This window comes from Hyla sarda, unplaced genomic scaffold (genome assembly GCF_029499605.1).
Source record: "Hyla sarda isolate aHylSar1 unplaced genomic scaffold, aHylSar1.hap1 scaffold_1771, whole genome shotgun sequence".
NCBI classification, from domain to species: Eukaryota; Metazoa; Chordata; class Amphibia; order Anura; family Hylidae; genus Hyla; species Hyla sarda.
The window spans coordinates 1-20,314 of NW_026608415.1; the positions used below are offsets into that span (position 1 = coordinate 1).

A 20,314-nucleotide genomic window follows, 5' to 3' on the forward strand; every position below is an offset into this window, starting at 1 on the left:
ATATATATATTTCTCCGCCGAAATCACTTTAAACCCATTTCCACCTTTTTTTCCCTTCTCTTCCTCTTACTTTTTTTTCACGTTTTTTTACGTTTTTCTCCTTTTCGCCTCTTTTCTGGGCGTATTATTCTTCTTTTCTTCTTTTTTTTCGTCTAATGCATACCCCATCAGTGCAGCAATGCTTATTCAATACCGCCAGCAGATGGAGACACTGGGGGATAATTTTCTAAGGATTTATACTGATTTTTCCTGTCTGAATTTGTCGCACAGAAAGTTGCAGGCCAAATATGTGTGACATTTCTGCGACTTTAGCTTCTAGAGCATTTTTACAACATTATACATAGGTGCTGAATACATAAAAAGCGACTGTTCAGCGACAGACAAGTCGCATCGGCTGAAAGTAGGCCAGAATGTCAGTCCATGTTGGAGCAGGTTTAGATACAGTCTAAAGCATAGATCTCAAAGTCTGTGCACAGAATTTAGCAAGGGCCTCGCACCTTCTGATGCATCAGGTAGGTGCACTATAGCATAGCCTAACCCTCTGTACTTTGGTCTATATTGATGCGGGACATAGACAGCCAGCTGATGACCAATCCATTAGTGCAATGGATGGCTGGAAGCATTTGTCTTTGCCTTTGCAATACCACAGAAGCAATGCATGGTCAATGTACAGCAATGACACACCTGTGTGAACAGCCAGGAGACCCCCCCATGTTATGTTACATAGTTACATAGTTAGTACGGTCGAAAAAAGACATATGTCCATCAAGTTCAACCAGGGAATTAAGGGGTAGGGGTGTGGCGCGATATTGGGGAAGGGATGAGATTTTATATTTCTTCATAAGCATTAATCTTATTTTGTCAATTAGGAACATTCAGCACCCACCCGCTATCAAGGCAGCTGCCTATCATGTCATGCCCTACCTGCACAGGTGTGCTGGCTACTCAAATGATCCAATTAAGGAGGCCATTTAGTCAGCAGCAGCAGAAGTCCTGTGCCTGGACGCTCCAACAGCGGCCAGACACAAGCAGAAGCAGCAGAAGCAGCAGCAGCACCACCTTTTGTTTTTTGGCTGCAGCAGCAGCAGCAGCAGCAGCAAGGCCCACAGGGCTGGCTAGCTGGCTAGCCAGCAAGCAGGTAGCAATGAAAGTAGGAATCTTTCTTTTTAACCCTGTAAGGGGGTGGTGCACTGTACCCGAAGATACTGCCATATCGGGTCAATGCATAGGGCGACGGAAGCAAGCTTCGAAATCGGCCCCCGTTCTCAAAAATCCATTTAATATATGGTCCCCAGATAGGGGACGTATCAGATATTAAACTGATAAGAACAGATACTACACTTGATCTTAGCCAAAAGGCCGAGAAGCGATAACCGTGAAAGGGGCGGGCCCAACAAGGTCCCCTTCATGGGCACTATCACTGCTTGCTGTCAGGGAGGCTGCCAGACAATTTTCCATGCACACTCTGGGCTGGGGGGCAGTCAACCACCAGTACACACAGCAGAACCTAAACCCATACCATTATTGCTAAGCAGCAAGACAGGGGCCCATTGCACTCCCACGGGGCCTTTTTAAATGCAATCCATAACCCGGATTTGCCAGGAACCCTTCTTACTCCTCCTACTTGCATGTGACACTGGGCTTAGGATCTGCATAGGAAACACACACACAAGCACACACCTACCTTTGTTGCCTGCAGATGCCTCCTTGGCTGTCCCCAAACGGTATCAAACCAACACCCACGGGAAGCTGTAAGCATAGAGGACATGCCTGCACCCCATTGGACTTACCTGTGTGGGTTAAATCCGGGTTATTTGACAACCTATGGCGGTGATGGTTCTGCTCAGGCAGAGCAGTGCTGATGCTCCTCATAAAGCTGTCGCTGCTGTGAAGGTTCTAGGTGACATCACAATCCCTATGGTTACATACACGACAAAGCTGGGTTGTTGTTGTTTACACTCTGCAAGGCCTGTGGAAGTGAGTGACATCATAGCACTGTAGTTCTGAGGGTTCTAGATGGATGCAACAATCTCCTGTTGCTTCTATGAAGGCCATAATAGACGACATCACCAAACAGCTCCATAGTCACATACACAGCAAAGGAGAGATGTTGTTTACACCTAGTGATGTCAGTGGTATTGAGTGACATCACAGCACAGTGCTAAGGCTCCTGGGCCTGGACACAGCAGCGGCTGCAATATCTCAACGGAGAATACGTTTATATATATGTGTGTGTGTGCGCGTATATATATATATATATATATATATATATATATATATATATTTCTCCGCCGAAATCACTTTTAAACCCATTTCCACCTTTTTTTCCCTTCTCTTCCTCTTACTTTTTTTTCACGTTTTTTTACGTTTTTCTCCTTTTCGCCTCTTTTCTGGGCGTATTATTCTTCTTTTTCTTCTTTTTTTTCGTCTAATGCATACCCCATCAGTGCAGCAATGCTTATTCAATACCGCCAGCAGATGGAGACACTGGGGGATAATTTTCTAAGGATTTATACTGATTTTTCCTGTCTGAATTTGTCGCACAGAAAGTTGCAGGCCAAATATGTGTGACATTTCTGCGACTTTAGCTTCTAGAGCATTTTTACAACATTATACATAGGTGCTGAATACATAAAAAGCGACTGTTCAGCGACAGACAAGTCGCATCGGCTGAAAGTAGGCCAGAATGTCAGTCCATGTTGGAGCAGGTTTAGATACAGTCTAAAGCATAGATCTCAAAGTCTGTGCACAGAATTTAGCAAGGGCCTCGCACCTTCTGATGCATCAGGTAGGTGCACTATAGCATAGCCTAACCCTCTGTACTTTGGTCTATATTGATGCGGGACATAGACAGCCAGCTGATGACCAATCCATTAGTGCAATGGATGGCTGGAAGCATTTGTCTTTGCCTTTGCAATACCACAGAAGCAATGCATGGTCAATGTACAGCAATGACACACCTGTGTGAACAGCCAGGAGACCCCCCCATGTTATGTTACATAGTTACATAGTTAGTACGGTCGAAAAAAGACATATGTCCATCAAGTTCAACCAGGGAATTAAGGGGTAGGGGTGTGGCGCGATATTGGGGAAGGGATGAGATTTTATATTTCTTCATAAGCATTAATCTTATTTTGTCAATTAGGAACATTCAGCACCCACCCGCTATCAAGGCAGCTGCCTATCATGTCATGCCCTACCTGCACAGGTGTGCTGGCTACTCAAATGATCCAATTAAGGAGGCCATTTAGTCAGCAGCAGCAGAAGTCCTGTGCCTGGACGCTCCAACAGCGGCCAGACACAAGCAGAAGCAGCAGAAGCAGCAGCAGCACCACCTTTTGTTTTTTGGCTGCAGCAGCAGCAGCAGCAGCAGCAAGGCCCACAGGGCTGGCTAGCTGGCTAGCCAGCAAGCAGGTAGCAATGAAAGTAGGAATCTTTCTTTTTAACCCTGTAAGGGGGTGGTGCACTGTACCCGAAGATACTGCCATATCGGGTCAATGCATAGGGCGACGGAAGCAAGCTTCGAAATCGGCCCCCGTTCTCAAAAATCCATTTAATATATGGTCCCCAGATAGGGGACGTATCAGATATTAAACTGATAAGAACAGATACTACACTTGATCTTAGCCAAAAGGCCGAGAAGCGATAACCGTGAAAGGGGCGGGCCCAACAAGGTCCCCTTCATGGGCACTATCACTGCTTGCTGTCAGGGAGGCTGCCAGACAATTTTCCATGCACACTCTGGGCTGGGGGGCAGTCAACCACCAGTACACACAGCAGAACCTAAACCCATACCATTATTGCTAAGCAGCAAGACAGGGGCCCATTGCACTCCCACGGGGCCTTTTTAAATGCAATCCATAACCCGGATTTGCCAGGAACCCTTCTTACTCCTCCTACTTGCATGTGACACTGGGCTTAGGATCTGCATAGGAAACACACACACAAGCACACACCTACCTTTGTTGCCTGCAGATGCCTCCTTGGCTGTCCCCAAACGGTATCAAACCAACACCCACGGGAAGCTGTAAGCATAGAGGACATGCCTGCACCCCATTGGACTTACCTGTGTGGGTTAAATCCGGGTTATTTGACAACCTATGGCGGTGATGGTTCTGCTCAGGCAGAGCAGTGCTGATGCTCCTCATAAAGCTGTCGCTGCTGTGAAGGTTCTAGGTGACATCACAATCCCTATGGTTACATACACGACAAAGCTGGGTTGTTGTTGTTTACACTCTGCAAGGCCTGTGGAAGTGAGTGACATCATAGCACTGTAGTTCTGAGGGTTCTAGATGGATGCAACAATCTCCTGTTGCTTCTATGAAGGCCATAATAGACGACATCACCAAACAGCTCCATAGTCACATACACAGCAAAGGAGAGATGTTGTTTACACCTAGTGATGTCAGTGGTATTGAGTGACATCACAGCACAGTGCTAAGGCTCCTGGGCCTGGACACAGCAGCGGCTGCAATATCTCAACGGAGAATACGTTTATATATATGTGTGTGTGTGCGCGTATATATATATATATATATATATATATATATATATATATATATATTTCTCCGCCGAAATCACTTTTAAACCCATTTCCACCTTTTTTTCCCTTCTCTTCCTCTTACTTTTTTTTCACGTTTTTTTACGTTTTTCTCCTTTTCGCCTCTTTTCTGGGCGTATTATTCTTCTTTTTCTTCTTTTTTTTCGTCTAATGCATACCCCATCAGTGCAGCAATGCTTATTCAATACCGCCAGCAGATGGAGACACTGGGGGATAATTTTCTAAGGATTTATACTGATTTTTCCTGTCTGAATTTGTCGCACAGAAAGTTGCAGGCCAAATATGTGTGACATTTCTGCGACTTTAGCTTCTAGAGCATTTTTACAACATTATACATAGGTGCTGAATACATAAAAAGCGACTGTTCAGCGACAGACAAGTCGCATCGGCTGAAAGTAGGCCAGAATGTCAGTCCATGTTGGAGCAGGTTTAGATACAGTCTAAAGCATAGATCTCAAAGTCTGTGCACAGAATTTAGCAAGGGCCTCGCACCTTCTGATGCATCAGGTAGGTGCACTATAGCATAGCCTAACCCTCTGTACTTTGGTCTATATTGATGCGGGACATAGACAGCCAGCTGATGACCAATCCATTAGTGCAATGGATGGCTGGAAGCATTTGTCTTTGCCTTTGCAATACCACAGAAGCAATGCATGGTCAATGTACAGCAATGACACACCTGTGTGAACAGCCAGGAGACCCCCCCATGTTATGTTACATAGTTACATAGTTAGTACGGTCGAAAAAAGACATATGTCCATCAAGTTCAACCAGGGAATTAAGGGGTAGGGGTGTGGCGCGATATTGGGGAAGGGATGAGATTTTATATTTCTTCATAAGCATTAATCTTATTTTGTCAATTAGGAACATTCAGCACCCACCCGCTATCAAGGCAGCTGCCTATCATGTCATGCCCTACCTGCACAGGTGTGCTGGCTACTCAAATGATCCAATTAAGGAGGCCATTTAGTCAGCAGCAGCAGAAGTCCTGTGCCTGGACGCTCCAACAGCGGCCAGACACAAGCAGAAGCAGCAGAAGCAGCAGCAGCACCACCTTTTGTTTTTTGGCTGCAGCAGCAGCAGCAGCAGCAGCAAGGCCCACAGGGCTGGCTAGCTGGCTAGCCAGCAAGCAGGTAGCAATGAAAGTAGGAATCTTTCTTTTTAACCCTGTAAGGGGGTGGTGCACTGTACCCGAAGATACTGCCATATCGGGTCAATGCATAGGGCGACGGAAGCAAGCTTCGAAATCGGCCCCCGTTCTCAAAAATCCATTTAATATATGGTCCCCAGATAGGGGACGTATCAGATATTAAACTGATAAGAACAGATACTACACTTGATCTTAGCCAAAAGGCCGAGAAGCGATAACCGTGAAAGGGGCGGGCCCAACAAGGTCCCCTTCATGGGCACTATCACTGCTTGCTGTCAGGGAGGCTGCCAGACAATTTTCCATGCACACTCTGGGCTGGGGGGCAGTCAACCACCAGTACACACAGCAGAACCTAAACCCATACCATTATTGCTAAGCAGCAAGACAGGGGCCCATTGCACTCCCACGGGGCCTTTTTAAATGCAATCCATAACCCGGATTTGCCAGGAACCCTTCTTACTCCTCCTACTTGCATGTGACACTGGGCTTAGGATCTGCATAGGAAACACACACACAAGCACACACCTACCTTTGTTGCCTGCAGATGCCTCCTTGGCTGTCCCCAAACGGTATCAAACCAACACCCACGGGAAGCTGTAAGCATAGAGGACATGCCTGCACCCCATTGGACTTACCTGTGTGGGTTAAATCCGGGTTATTTGACAACCTATGGCGGTGATGGTTCTGCTCAGGCAGAGCAGTGCTGATGCTCCTCATAAAGCTGTCGCTGCTGTGAAGGTTCTAGGTGACATCACAATCCCTATGGTTACATACACGACAAAGCTGGGTTGTTGTTGTTTACACTCTGCAAGGCCTGTGGAAGTGAGTGACATCATAGCACTGTAGTTCTGAGGGTTCTAGATGGATGCAACAATCTCCTGTTGCTTCTATGAAGGCCATAATAGACGACATCACCAAACAGCTCCATAGTCACATACACAGCAAAGGAGAGATGTTGTTTACACCTAGTGATGTCAGTGGTATTGAGTGACATCACAGCACAGTGCTAAGGCTCCTGGGCCTGGACACAGCAGCGGCTGCAATATCTCAACGGAGAATACGTTTATATATATGTGTGTGTGTGCGCGTATATATATATATATATATATATATATATATATATATTTCTCCGCCGAAATCACTTTTAAACCCATTTCCACCTTTTTTTCCCTTCTCTTCCTCTTACTTTTTTTTCACGTTTTTTTACGTTTTTCTCCTTTTCGCCTCTTTTCTGGGCGTATTATTCTTCTTTTTCTTCTTTTTTTTCGTCTAATGCATACCCCATCAGTGCAGCAATGCTTATTCAATACCGCCAGCAGATGGAGACACTGGGGGATAATTTTCTAAGGATTTATACTGATTTTTCCTGTCTGAATTTGTCGCACAGAAAGTTGCAGGCCAAATATGTGTGACATTTCTGCGACTTTAGCTTCTAGAGCATTTTTACAACATTATACATAGGTGCTGAATACATAAAAAGCGACTGTTCAGCGACAGACAAGTCGCATCGGCTGAAAGTAGGCCAGAATGTCAGTCCATGTTGGAGCAGGTTTAGATACAGTCTAAAGCATAGATCTCAAAGTCTGTGCACAGAATTTAGCAAGGGCCTCGCACCTTCTGATGCATCAGGTAGGTGCACTATAGCATAGCCTAACCCTCTGTACTTTGGTCTATATTGATGCGGGACATAGACAGCCAGCTGATGACCAATCCATTAGTGCAATGGATGGCTGGAAGCATTTGTCTTTGCCTTTGCAATACCACAGAAGCAATGCATGGTCAATGTACAGCAATGACACACCTGTGTGAACAGCCAGGAGACCCCCCCATGTTATGTTACATAGTTACATAGTTAGTACGGTCGAAAAAAGACATATGTCCATCAAGTTCAACCAGGGAATTAAGGGGTAGGGGTGTGGCGCGATATTGGGGAAGGGATGAGATTTTATATTTCTTCATAAGCATTAATCTTATTTTGTCAATTAGGAACATTCAGCACCCACCCGCTATCAAGGCAGCTGCCTATCATGTCATGCCCTACCTGCACAGGTGTGCTGGCTACTCAAATGATCCAATTAAGGAGGCCATTTAGTCAGCAGCAGCAGAAGTCCTGTGCCTGGACGCTCCAACAGCGGCCAGACACAAGCAGAAGCAGCAGAAGCAGCAGCAGCACCACCTTTTGTTTTTTGGCTGCAGCAGCAGCAGCAGCAGCAGCAAGGCCCACAGGGCTGGCTAGCTGGCTAGCCAGCAAGCAGGTAGCAATGAAAGTAGGAATCTTTCTTTTTAACCCTGTAAGGGGGTGGTGCACTGTACCCGAAGATACTGCCATATCGGGTCAATGCATAGGGCGACGGAAGCAAGCTTCGAAATCGGCCCCCGTTCTCAAAAATCCATTTAATATATGGTCCCCAGATAGGGGACGTATCAGATATTAAACTGATAAGAACAGATACTACACTTGATCTTAGCCAAAAGGCCGAGAAGCGATAACCGTGAAAGGGGCGGGCCCAACAAGGTCCCCTTCATGGGCACTATCACTGCTTGCTGTCAGGGAGGCTGCCAGACAATTTTCCATGCACACTCTGGGCTGGGGGGCAGTCAACCACCAGTACACACAGCAGAACCTAAACCCATACCATTATTGCTAAGCAGCAAGACAGGGGCCCATTGCACTCCCACGGGGCCTTTTTAAATGCAATCCATAACCCGGATTTGCCAGGAACCCTTCTTACTCCTCCTACTTGCATGTGACACTGGGCTTAGGATCTGCATAGGAAACACACACACAAGCACACACCTACCTTTGTTGCCTGCAGATGCCTCCTTGGCTGTCCCCAAACGGTATCAAACCAACACCCACGGGAAGCTGTAAGCATAGAGGACATGCCTGCACCCCATTGGACTTACCTGTGTGGGTTAAATCCGGGTTATTTGACAACCTATGGCGGTGATGGTTCTGCTCAGGCAGAGCAGTGCTGATGCTCCTCATAAAGCTGTCGCTGCTGTGAAGGTTCTAGGTGACATCACAATCCCTATGGTTACATACACGACAAAGCTGGGTTGTTGTTGTTTACACTCTGCAAGGCCTGTGGAAGTGAGTGACATCATAGCACTGTAGTTCTGAGGGTTCTAGATGGATGCAACAATCTCCTGTTGCTTCTATGAAGGCCATAATAGACGACATCACCAAACAGCTCCATAGTCACATACACAGCAAAGGAGAGATGTTGTTTACACCTAGTGATGTCAGTGGTATTGAGTGACATCACAGCACAGTGCTAAGGCTCCTGGGCCTGGACACAGCAGCGGCTGCAATATCTCAACGGAGAATACGTTTATATATATGTGTGTGTGTGCGCGTATATATATATATATATATATATATATATATATATATATATATATTTCTCCGCCGAAATCACTTTTAAACCCATTTCCACCTTTTTTTCCCTTCTCTTCCTCTTACTTTTTTTTCACGTTTTTTTACGTTTTTCTCCTTTTCGCCTCTTTTCTGGGCGTATTATTCTTCTTTTTCTTCTTTTTTTTCGTCTAATGCATACCCCATCAGTGCAGCAATGCTTATTCAATACCGCCAGCAGATGGAGACACTGGGGGATAATTTTCTAAGGATTTATACTGATTTTTCCTGTCTGAATTTGTCGCACAGAAAGTTGCAGGCCAAATATGTGTGACATTTCTGCGACTTTAGCTTCTAGAGCATTTTTACAACATTATACATAGGTGCTGAATACATAAAAAGCGACTGTTCAGCGACAGACAAGTCGCATCGGCTGAAAGTAGGCCAGAATGTCAGTCCATGTTGGAGCAGGTTTAGATACAGTCTAAAGCATAGATCTCAAAGTCTGTGCACAGAATTTAGCAAGGGCCTCGCACCTTCTGATGCATCAGGTAGGTGCACTATAGCATAGCCTAACCCTCTGTACTTTGGTCTATATTGATGCGGGACATAGACAGCCAGCTGATGACCAATCCATTAGTGCAATGGATGGCTGGAAGCATTTGTCTTTGCCTTTGCAATACCACAGAAGCAATGCATGGTCAATGTACAGCAATGACACACCTGTGTGAACAGCCAGGAGACCCCCCCATGTTATGTTACATAGTTACATAGTTAGTACGGTCGAAAAAAGACATATGTCCATCAAGTTCAACCAGGGAATTAAGGGGTAGGGGTGTGGCGCGATATTGGGGAAGGGATGAGATTTTATATTTCTTCATAAGCATTAATCTTATTTTGTCAATTAGGAACATTCAGCACCCACCCGCTATCAAGGCAGCTGCCTATCATGTCATGCCCTACCTGCACAGGTGTGCTGGCTACTCAAATGATCCAATTAAGGAGGCCATTTAGTCAGCAGCAGCAGAAGTCCTGTGCCTGGACGCTCCAACAGCGGCCAGACACAAGCAGAAGCAGCAGAAGCAGCAGCAGCACCACCTTTTGTTTTTTGGCTGCAGCAGCAGCAGCAGCAGCAGCAAGGCCCACAGGGCTGGCTAGCTGGCTAGCCAGCAAGCAGGTAGCAATGAAAGTAGGAATCTTTCTTTTTAACCCTGTAAGGGGGTGGTGCACTGTACCCGAAGATACTGCCATATCGGGTCAATGCATAGGGCGACGGAAGCAAGCTTCGAAATCGGCCCCCGTTCTCAAAAATCCATTTAATATATGGTCCCCAGATAGGGGACGTATCAGATATTAAACTGATAAGAACAGATACTACACTTGATCTTAGCCAAAAGGCCGAGAAGCGATAACCGTGAAAGGGGCGGGCCCAACAAGGTCCCCTTCATGGGCACTATCACTGCTTGCTGTCAGGGAGGCTGCCAGACAATTTTCCATGCACACTCTGGGCTGGGGGGCAGTCAACCACCAGTACACACAGCAGAACCTAAACCCATACCATTATTGCTAAGCAGCAAGACAGGGGCCCATTGCACTCCCACGGGGCCTTTTTAAATGCAATCCATAACCCGGATTTGCCAGGAACCCTTCTTACTCCTCCTACTTGCATGTGACACTGGGCTTAGGATCTGCATAGGAAACACACACACAAGCACACACCTACCTTTGTTGCCTGCAGATGCCTCCTTGGCTGTCCCCAAACGGTATCAAACCAACACCCACGGGAAGCTGTAAGCATAGAGGACATGCCTGCACCCCATTGGACTTACCTGTGTGGGTTAAATCCGGGTTATTTGACAACCTATGGCGGTGATGGTTCTGCTCAGGCAGAGCAGTGCTGATGCTCCTCATAAAGCTGTCGCTGCTGTGAAGGTTCTAGGTGACATCACAATCCCTATGGTTACATACACGACAAAGCTGGGTTGTTGTTGTTTACACTCTGCAAGGCCTGTGGAAGTGAGTGACATCATAGCACTGTAGTTCTGAGGGTTCTAGATGGATGCAACAATCTCCTGTTGCTTCTATGAAGGCCATAATAGACGACATCACCAAACAGCTCCATAGTCACATACACAGCAAAGGAGAGATGTTGTTTACACCTAGTGATGTCAGTGGTATTGAGTGACATCACAGCACAGTGCTAAGGCTCCTGGGCCTGGACACAGCAGCGGCTGCAATATCTCAACGGAGAATACGTTTATATATATGTGTGTGTGTGCGCGTATATATATATATATATATATATATATATATATATATATATATTTCTCTGCCGAAATCACTTTTAAACCCATTTCCACCTTTTTTTCCCTTCTCTTCCTCTTACTTTTTTTTCACGTTTTTTTACGTTTTTCTCCTTTTCGCCTCTTTTCTGGGCGTATTATTCTTCTTTTTCTTCTTTTTTTTCGTCTAATGCATACCCCATCAGTGCAGCAATGCTTATTCAATACCGCCAGCAGATGGAGACACTGGGGGATAATTTTCTAAGGATTTATACTGATTTTTCCTGTCTGAATTTGTCGCACAGAAAGTTGCAGGCCAAATATGTGTGACATTTCTGCGACTTTAGCTTCTAGAGCATTTTTACAACATTATACATAGGTGCTGAATACATAAAAAGCGACTGTTCAGCGACAGACAAGTCGCATCGGCTGAAAGTAGGCCAGAATGTCAGTCCATGTTGGAGCAGGTTTAGATACAGTCTAAAGCATAGATCTCAAAGTCTGTGCACAGAATTTAGCAAGGGCCTCGCACCTTCTGATGCATCAGGTAGGTGCACTATAGCATAGCCTAACCCTCTGTACTTTGGTCTATATTGATGCGGGACATAGACAGCCAGCTGATGACCAATCCATTAGTGCAATGGATGGCTGGAAGCATTTGTCTTTGCCTTTGCAATACCACAGAAGCAATGCATGGTCAATGTACAGCAATGACACACCTGTGTGAACAGCCAGGAGACCCCCCCATGTTATGTTACATAGTTACATAGTTAGTACGGTCGAAAAAAGACATATGTCCATCAAGTTCAACCAGGGAATTAAGGGGTAGGGGTGTGGCGCGATATTGGGGAAGGGATGAGATTTTATATTTCTTCATAAGCATTAATCTTATTTTGTCAATTAGGAACATTCAGCACCCACCCGCTATCAAGGCAGCTGCCTATCATGTCATGCCCTACCTGCACAGGTGTGCTGGCTACTCAAATGATCCAATTAAGGAGGCCATTTAGTCAGCAGCAGCAGAAGTCCTGTGCCTGGACGCTCCAACAGCGGCCAGACACAAGCAGAAGCAGCAGAAGCAGCAGCAGCACCACCTTTTGTTTTTTGGCTGCAGCAGCAGCAGCAGCAGCAGCAAGGCCCACAGGGCTGGCTAGCTGGCTAGCCAGCAAGCAGGTAGCAATGAAAGTAGGAATCTTTCTTTTTAACCCTGTAAGGGGGTGGTGCACTGTACCCGAAGATACTGCCATATCGGGTCAATGCATAGGGCGACGGAAGCAAGCTTCGAAATCGGCCCCCGTTCTCAAAAATCCATTTAATATATGGTCCCCAGATAGGGGACGTATCAGATATTAAACTGATAAGAACAGATACTACACTTGATCTTAGCCAAAAGGCCGAGAAGCGATAACCGTGAAAGGGGCGGGCCCAACAAGGTCCCCTTCATGGGCACTATCACTGCTTGCTGTCAGGGAGGCTGCCAGACAATTTTCCATGCACACTCTGGGCTGGGGGGCAGTCAACCACCAGTACACACAGCAGAACCTAAACCCATACCATTATTGCTAAGCAGCAAGACAGGGGCCCATTGCACTCCCACGGGGCCTTTTTAAATGCAATCCATAACCCGGATTTGCCAGGAACCCTTCTTACTCCTCCTACTTGCATGTGACACTGGGCTTAGGATCTGCATAGGAAACACACACACAAGCACACACCTACCTTTGTTGCCTGCAGATGCCTCCTTGGCTGTCCCCAAACGGTATCAAACCAACACCCACGGGAAGCTGTAAGCATAGAGGACATGCCTGCACCCCATTGGACTTACCTGTGTGGGTTAAATCCGGGTTATTTGACAACCTATGGCGGTGATGGTTCTGCTCAGGCAGAGCAGTGCTGATGCTCCTCATAAAGCTGTCGCTGCTGTGAAGGTTCTAGGTGACATCACAATCCCTATGGTTACATACACGACAAAGCTGGGTTGTTGTTGTTTACACTCTGCAAGGCCTGTGGAAGTGAGTGACATCATAGCACTGTAGTTCTGAGGGTTCTAGATGGATGCAACAATCTCCTGTTGCTTCTATGAAGGCCATAATAGACGACATCACCAAACAGCTCCATAGTCACATACACAGCAAAGGAGAGATGTTGTTTACACCTAGTGATGTCAGTGGTATTGAGTGACATCACAGCACAGTGCTAAGGCTCCTGGGCCTGGACACAGCAGCGGCTGCAATATCTCAACGGAGAATACGTTTATATATATGTGTGTGTGTGCGCGTATATATATATATATATATATATATATATATATATATATATTTCTCCGCCGAAATCACTTTTAAACCCATTTCCACCTTTTTTTCCCTTCTCTTCCTCTTACTTTTTTTTCACGTTTTTTTACGTTTTTCTCCTTTTCGCCTCTTTTCTGGGCGTATTATTCTTCTTTTTCTTCTTTTTTTTCGTCTAATGCATACCCCATCAGTGCAGCAATGCTTATTCAATACCGCCAGCAGATGGAGACACTGGGGGATAATTTTCTAAGGATTTATACTGATTTTTCCTGTCTGAATTTGTCGCACAGAAAGTTGCAGGCCAAATATGTGTGACATTTCTGCGACTTTAGCTTCTAGAGCATTTTTACAACATTATACATAGGTGCTGAATACATAAAAAGCGACTGTTCAGCGACAGACAAGTCGCATCGGCTGAAAGTAGGCCAGAATGTCAGTCCATGTTGGAGCAGGTTTAGATACAGTCTAAAGCATAGATCTCAAAGTCTGTGCACAGAATTTAGCAAGGGCCTCGCACCTTCTGATGCATCAGGTAGGTGCACTATAGCATAGCCTAACCCTCTGTACTTTGGTCTATATTGATGCGGGACATAGACAGCCAGCTGATGACCAATCCATTAGTGCAATGGATGGCTGGAAGCATTTGTCTTTGCCTTTGCAATACCACAGAAGCAATGCATGGTCAATGTACAGCAATGACACACCTGTGTGAACAGCCAGGAGACCCCCCCATGTTATGTTACATAGTTACATAGTTAGTACGGTCGAAAAAAGACATATGTCCATCAAGTTCAACCAGGGAATTAAGGGGTAGGGGTGTGGCGCGATATTGGGGAAGGGATGAGATTTTATATTTCTTCATAAGCATTAATCTTATTTTGTCAATTAGGAACATTCAGCACCCACCCGCTATCAAGGCAGCTGCCTATCATGTCATGCCCTACCTGCACAGGTGTGCTGGCTACTCAAATGATCCAATTAAGGAGGCCATTTAGTCAGCAGCAGCAGAAGTCCTGTGCCTGGACGCTCCAACAGCGGCCAGACACAAGCAGAAGCAGCAGAAGCAGCAGCAGCACCACCTTTTGTTTTTTGGCTGCAGCAGCAGCAGCAGCAGCAGCAAGGCCCACAGGGCTGGCTAGCTGGCTAGCCAGCAAGCAGGTAGCAATGAAAGTAGGAATCTTTCTTTTTAACCCTGTAAGGGGGTGGTGCACTGTACCCGAAGATACTGCCATATCGGGTCAATGCATAGGGCGACGGAAGCAAGCTTCGAAATCGGCCCCCGTTCTCAAAAATCCATTTAATATATGGTCCCCAGATAGGGGACGTATCAGATATTAAACTGATAAGAACAGATACTACACTTGATCTTAGCCAAAAGGCCGAGAAGCGATAACCGTGAAAGGGGCGGGCCCAACAAGGTCCCCTTCATGGGCACTATCACTGCTTGCTGTCAGGGAGGCTGCCAGACAATTTTCCATGCACACTCTGGGCTGGGGGGCAGTCAACCACCAGTACACACAGCAGAACCTAAACCCATACCATTATTGCTAAGCAGCAAGACAGGGGCCCATTGCACTCCCACGGGGCCTTTTTAAATGCAATCCATAACCCGGATTTGCCAGGAACCCTTCTTACTCCTCCTACTTGCATGTGACACTGGGCTTAGGATCTGCATAGGAAACACACACACAAGCACACACCTACCTTTGTTGCCTGCAGATGCCTCCTTGGCTGTCCCCAAACGGTATCAAACCAACACCCACGGGAAGCTGTAAGCATAGAGGACATGCCTGCACCCCATTGGACTTACCTGTGTGGGTTAAATCCGGGTTATTTGACAACCTATGGCGGTGATGGTTCTGCTCAGGCAGAGCAGTGCTGATGCTCCTCATAAAGCTGTCGCTGCTGTGAAGGTTCTAGGTGACATCACAATCCCTATGGTTACATACACGACAAAGCTGGGTTGTTGTTGTTTACACTCTGCAAGGCCTGTGGAAGTGAGTGACATCATAGCACTGTAGTTCTGAGGGTTCTAGATGGATGCAACAATCTCCTGTTGCTTCTATGAAGGCCATAATAGACGACATCACCAAACAGCTCCATAGTCACATACACAGCAAAGGAGAGATGTTGTTTACACCTAGTGATGTCAGTGGTATTGAGTGACATCACAGCACAGTGCTAAGGCTCCTGGGCCTGGACACAGCAGCGGCTGCAATATCTCAACGGAGAATACGTTTATATATATGTGTGTGTGTGCGCGTATATATATATATATATATATATATATATATATATATATATATATATTTCTCCGCCGAAATCACTTTTAAACCCATTTCCACCTTTTTTTCCCTTCTCTTCCTCTTACTTTTTTTTCACGTTTTTTTACGTTTTTCTCCTTTTCGCCTCTTTTCTGGGCGTATTATTCTTCTTTTTCTTCTTTTTTTTCGTCTAATGCATACCCCATCAGTGCAGCAATGCTTATTCAATACCGCCAGCAGATGGAGACACTGGGGGATAATTTTCTAAGGATTTATACTGATTTTTCCTGTCTGAATTTGTCGCACAGAAAGTTGCAGGCCAAATATGTGTGACATTTCTGCGACTTTAGCTTCTAGAGCATTTTTACAACATTATACATAGGTGCTGAATACATAAAAAGCGACTGTTCAGCGACAGACAAGTCGCATCGGCTGAAAGTAGGCCAGAATGTCAGTCCATGTTGGAGCAGGTTTAGATACAGTCTAAAGCATAGATCTCAAAGTCTGTGCACAGAATTTAGCAAGGGCCTCGCACCTTCTGATGCATCAGGTAGGTGCACTATAGCATAGCCTAACCCTCTGTACTTTGGTCTATATTGATGCGGGACATAGACAGCCAGCTGATGACCAATCCATTAGTGCAATGGATGGCTGGAAGCATTTGTCTTTGCCTTTGCAATACCACAGAAGCAATGCATGGTCAATGTACAGCAATGACACACCTGTGTGAACAGCCAGGAGACCCCCCCATGTTATGTTACATAGTTACATAGTTAGTACGGTCGAAAAAAGACATATGTCCATCAAGTTCAACCAGGGAATTAAGGGGTAGGGGTGTGGCGCGATATTGGGGAAGGGATGAGATTTTATATTTCTTCATAAGCATTAATCTTATTTTGTCAATTAGGAACATTCAGCACCCACCCGCTATCAAGGCAGCTGCCTATCATGTCATGCCCTACCTGCACAGGTGTGCTGGCTACTCAAATGATCCAATTAAGGAGGCCATTTAGTCAGCAGCAGCAGAAGTCCTGTGCCTGGACGCTCCAACAGCGGCCAGACACAAGCAGAAGCAGCAGAAGCAGCAGCAGCACCACCTTTTGTTTTTTGGCTGCAGCAGCAGCAGCAGCAGCAGCAAGGCCCACAGGGCTGGCTAGCTGGCTAGCCAGCAAGCAGGTAGCAATGAAAGTAGGAATCTTTCTTTTTAACCCTGTAAGGGGGTGGTGCACTGTACCCGAAGATACTGCCATATCGGGTCAATGCATAGGGCGACGGAAGCAAGCTTCGAAATCGGCCCCCGTTCTCAAAAATCCATTTAATATATGGTCCCCAGATAGGGGACGTATCAGATATTAAACTGATAAGAACAGATACTACACTTGATCTTAGCCAAAAGGCCGAGAAGCGATAACCGTGAAAGGGGCGGGCCCAACAAGGTCCCCTTCATGGGCACTATCACTGCTTGCTGTCAGGGAGGCTGCCAGACAATTTTCCATGCACACTCTGGGCTGGGGGGCAGTCAACCACCAGTACACACAGCAGAACCTAAACCCATACCATTATTGCTAAGCAGCAAGACAGGGGCCCATTGCACTCCCACGGGGCCTTTTTAAATGCAATCCATAACCCGGATTTGCCAGGAACCCTTCTTACTCCTCCTACTTGCATGTGACACTGGGCTTAGGATCTGCATAGGAAACACACACACAAGCACACACCTACCTTTGTTGCCTGCAGATGCCTCCTTGGCTGTCCCCAAACGGTATCAAACCAACACCCACGGGAAGCTGTAAGCATAGAGGACATGCCTGCACCCCATTGGACTTACCTGTGTGGGTTAAATCCGGGTTATTTGACAACCTATGGCGGTGATGGTTCTGCTCAGGCAGAGCAGTGCTGATGCTCCTCATAAAGCTGTCGCTGCTGTGAAGGTTCTAGGTGACATCACAATCCCTATGGTTACATACACGACAAAGCTGGGTTGTTGTTGTTTACACTCTGCAAGGCCTGTGGAAGTGAGTGACATCATAGCACTGTAGTTCTGAGGGTTCTAGATGGATGCAACAATCTCCTGTTGCTTCTATGAAGGCCATAATAGACGACATCACCAAACAGCTCCATAGTCACATACACAGCAAAGGAGAGATGTTGTTTACACCTAGTGATGTCAGTGGTATTGAGTGACATCACAGCACAGTGCTAAGGCTCCTGGGCCTGGACACAGCAGCGGCTGCAATATCTCAACGGAGAATACGTTTATATATATGTGTGTGTGTGCGCGTATATATATATATATATATATATATATATATATATATATATATATATTTCTCCGCCGAAATCACTTTTAAACCCATTTCCACCTTTTTTTCCCTTCTCTTCCTCTTACTTTTTTTTCACGTTTTTTTACGTTTTTCTCCTTTTCGCCTCTTTTCTGGGCGTATTATTCTTCTTTTTCTTCTTTTTTTTCGTCTAATGCATACCCCATCAGTGCAGCAATGCTTATTCAATACCGCCAGCAGATGGAGACACTGGGGGATAATTTTCTAAGGATTTATACTGATTTTTCCTGTCTGAATTTGTCGCACAGAAAGTTGCAGGCCAAATATGTGTGACATTTCTGCGACTTTAGCTTCTAGAGCATTTTTACAACATTATACATAGGTGCTGAATACATAAAAAGCGACTGTTCAGCGACAGACAAGTCGCATCGGCTGAAAGTAGGCCAGAATGTCAGTCCATGTTGGAGCAGGTTTAGATACAGTCTAAAGCATAGATCTCAAAGTCTGTGCACAGAATTTAGCAAGGGCCTCGCACCTTCTGATGCATCAGGTAGGTGCACTATAGCATAGCCTAACCCTCTGTACTTTGGTCTATATTGATGCGGGACATAGACAGCCAGCTGATGACCAATCCATTAGTGCAATGGATGGCTGGAAGCATTTGTCTTTGCCTTTGCAATACCACAGAAGCAATGCATGGTCAATGTACAGCAATGACACACCTGTGTGAACAGCCAGGAGACCCCCCCATGTTATGTTACATAGTTACATAGTTAGTACGGTCGAAAAAAGACATATGTCCATCAAGTTCAACCAGGGAATTAAGGGGTAGGGGTGTGGCGCGATATTGGGGAAGGGATGAGATTTTATATTTCTTCATAAGCATTAATCTTATTTTGTCAATTAGGAACATTCAGCACCCACCCGCTATCAAGGCAGCTGCCTATCATGTCATGCCCTACCTGCACAGGTGTGCTGGCTACTCAAATGATCCAATTAAGGAGGCCATTTAGTCAGCAGCAGCAGAAGTCCTGTGCCTGGACGCTCCAACAGCGGCCAGACACAAGCAGAAGCAGCAGAAGCAGCAGCAGCACCACCTTTTGTTTTTTGGCTGCAGCAGCAGCAGCAGCAGCAGCAAGGCCCACAGGGCTGGCTAGCTGGCTAGCCAGCAAGCAGGTAGCAATGAAAGTAGGAATCTTTCTTTTTAACCCTGTAAGGGGGTGGTGCACTGTACCCGAAGATACTGCCATATCGGGTCAATGCATAGGGCGACGGAAGCAAGCTTCGAAATCGGCCCCCGTTCTCAAAAATCCATTTAATATATGGTCCCCAGATAGGGGACGTATCAGATATTAAACTGATAAGAACAGATACTACACTTGATCTTAGCCAAAAGGCCGAGAAGCGATAACCGTGAAAGGGGCGGGCCCAACAAGGTCCCCTTCATGGGCACTATCACTGCTTGCTGTCAGGGAGGCTGCCAGACAATTTTCCATGCACACTCTGGGCTGGGGGGCAGTCAACCACCAGTACACACAGCAGAACCTAAACCCATACCATTATTGCTAAGCAGCAAGACAGGGGCCCATTGCACTCCCACGGGGCCTTTTTAAATGCAATCCATAACCCGGATTTGCCAGGAACCCTTCTTACTCCTCCTACTTGCATGTGACACTGGGCTTAGGATCTGCATAGGAAACACACACACAAGCACACACCTACCTTTGTTGCCTGCAGATGCCTCCTTGGCTGTCCCCAAACGGTATCAAACCAACACCCACGGGAAGCTGTAAGCATAGAGGACATGCCTGCACCCCATTGGACTTACCTGTGTGGGTTAAATCCGGGTTATTTGACAACCTATGGCGGTGATGGTTCTGCTCAGGCAGAGCAGTGCTGATGCTCCTCATAAAGCTGTCGCTGCTGTGAAGGTTCTAGGTGACATCACAATCCCTATGGTTACATACACGACAAAGCTGGGTTGTTGTTGTTTACACTCTGCAAGGCCTGTGGAAGTGAGTGACATCATAGCACTGTAGTTCTGAGGGTTCTAGATGGATGCAACAATCTCCTGTTGCTTCTATGAAGGCCATAATAGACGACATCACCAAACAGCTCCATAGTCA

At 46.2% G+C, this 20,314-nt stretch overlaps 9 non-coding genes across 9 annotated transcripts; all 9 read right to left on the reverse strand.

Moving 5' to 3' along the window:
• Positions 1-1,180: 1,180 nt before the first annotated feature.
• Positions 1,181-1,371, reverse strand: LOC130313459 (U2 spliceosomal RNA). The gene has a single exon (XR_008861375.1). It is a non-coding gene; the product is annotated as a U2 spliceosomal RNA (small nuclear RNA).
• A 2,085-nt stretch (positions 1,372-3,456) lies between these two features.
• On the reverse strand, positions 3,457-3,647 carry LOC130313471 (U2 spliceosomal RNA). Its single transcript, XR_008861386.1, has one exon. It is a non-coding gene; the product is annotated as a U2 spliceosomal RNA (small nuclear RNA).
• A 2,089-nt stretch (positions 3,648-5,736) lies between these two features.
• On the reverse strand, positions 5,737-5,927 carry LOC130313483 (U2 spliceosomal RNA). The gene has a single exon (XR_008861397.1). It is a non-coding gene; the product is annotated as a U2 spliceosomal RNA (small nuclear RNA).
• Positions 5,928-8,008: 2,081 nt separating this feature from the next.
• LOC130313490 (U2 spliceosomal RNA) lies at positions 8,009-8,199 on the reverse strand. Its single transcript, XR_008861401.1, has one exon. It is a non-coding gene; the product is annotated as a U2 spliceosomal RNA (small nuclear RNA).
• Positions 8,200-10,288: 2,089 nt separating this feature from the next.
• Positions 10,289-10,479, reverse strand: LOC130313491 (U2 spliceosomal RNA). Its single transcript, XR_008861402.1, has one exon. It is a non-coding gene; the product is annotated as a U2 spliceosomal RNA (small nuclear RNA).
• A 2,087-nt stretch (positions 10,480-12,566) lies between these two features.
• LOC130313460 (U2 spliceosomal RNA) lies at positions 12,567-12,757 on the reverse strand. The gene has a single exon (XR_008861376.1). It is a non-coding gene; the product is annotated as a U2 spliceosomal RNA (small nuclear RNA).
• A 2,085-nt stretch (positions 12,758-14,842) lies between these two features.
• LOC130313461 (U2 spliceosomal RNA) lies at positions 14,843-15,033 on the reverse strand. The gene has a single exon (XR_008861377.1). It is a non-coding gene; the product is annotated as a U2 spliceosomal RNA (small nuclear RNA).
• A 2,091-nt stretch (positions 15,034-17,124) lies between these two features.
• Positions 17,125-17,315, reverse strand: LOC130313463 (U2 spliceosomal RNA). Its single transcript, XR_008861378.1, has one exon. It is a non-coding gene; the product is annotated as a U2 spliceosomal RNA (small nuclear RNA).
• A 2,091-nt stretch (positions 17,316-19,406) lies between these two features.
• Positions 19,407-19,597, reverse strand: LOC130313464 (U2 spliceosomal RNA). Its single transcript, XR_008861379.1, has one exon. It is a non-coding gene; the product is annotated as a U2 spliceosomal RNA (small nuclear RNA).
• Between the last annotated feature and the right edge of the window lie 717 nt (positions 19,598-20,314).